At 37.9% G+C, this 1,047-nt stretch overlaps 1 protein-coding gene across 2 annotated transcripts in view; it reads right to left on the reverse strand.

Moving 5' to 3' along the window:
- Positions 1–1,006: 1,006 nt before the first annotated feature.
- MEIS2 (Meis homeobox 2) overlaps positions 1,007–1,047 on the reverse strand; it is a 174,029-nt gene continuing 173,988 nt past the window's right edge. For both annotated transcript variants that reach the window (XM_063160481.1, XM_063160480.1), the window contains exon 12: positions 1,007–1,047. This exon is cut by the window's right edge and continues 1,409 nt beyond it. The gene's annotated coding sequence lies outside the window, so the exon portion shown is untranslated.

Below are 1,047 nucleotides of genomic sequence, written 5' to 3' on the forward strand. Positions count from 1 at the left end.
TTTTAAAAACATCCTGGCCAGTTGGAACGATGAGAAGGAAGGAGGAGAAGGGTTACAAATTTACAGGTGTTGAAGTTGGACATTTTTGTTTCCTAGAAAGTTTAGTTAATTACAAGTCCTTTCCCACTCTCCTCCTCTCAGGAAAAAAGGCAGAACTTTCCCCTGCTCTTTGGGCCCCATCCGGCTCTTGCTGATTTAACAGTGCCACTGAGGAAGGTGAGAGGCTGCTTTGTTTTAAATTTATCATTGCTCTTCCTAGTTCAAACTCTGTTTTAGTTGCTTCAAAGTGCCAGAAGCTTTAGTTTAAGAAAAAAACAAACCTTTAACCATGATTCTACTCTAGCTATTTGTATACAAAATGTCATATCAACATTCTTCTGTCATTAGCTGATGGTTTGTTGTTTTGGTTTGGTTGGCTTGTTTTTGTGGGTTTTTTTTTTTTTTTTTTTCCCTGAAAACAGCTGAAGACAACAAAAGGACTAAAACCATCTTGAAAGCTAGCTTATGCAATTTTCACATAGGAAAAATTCCCATTGGAGTCAAAGCTTCTTTTCTTCTCCTAAAACTTCTAAACCCACTCCTGCAATAAAGCCATTCTTTGCCTCTGAGCTAAATACCTGGAGGTAAGGTCTGCTGTGGCTATGGACGCACACACGCGTACATGTACACGCATGGCATTAGTCATCCCATGTCCGGGCCTTTGCCACTCAAGCTCAGCTCCTATGCTCTTGGCAAGTAGCACAAGTATTAGACACACCTCTGAAATGCAAGCTGGTGAAACAATATTTCAAATTTTGTTTAATCTGGCAAAAATCTAGTATCAGTAATCAGCAGAAATATATAACTTCAGACGGCATTTCATTCAATTGTTCTATTAATGTGATGACAAACTTGTTTCTGATTTTTCCAGCATTTCTTCTCAATGCTGATAAGAAATATGTCTGAGGCATCTCTCATGATAACCTCAGACTCTCCTAAACATGATTAAAAACACAAAAGCCTAGCAAAAAATCAAAAATGAAATATTTATTACCGCATTTTGTGACT

The sequence above is a fragment of the Melospiza melodia genome, chromosome 6 (genome assembly GCF_035770615.1).
Source record: "Melospiza melodia melodia isolate bMelMel2 chromosome 6, bMelMel2.pri, whole genome shotgun sequence".
Lineage (NCBI taxonomy): Eukaryota > Metazoa > Chordata > Aves > Passeriformes > Passerellidae > Melospiza > Melospiza melodia.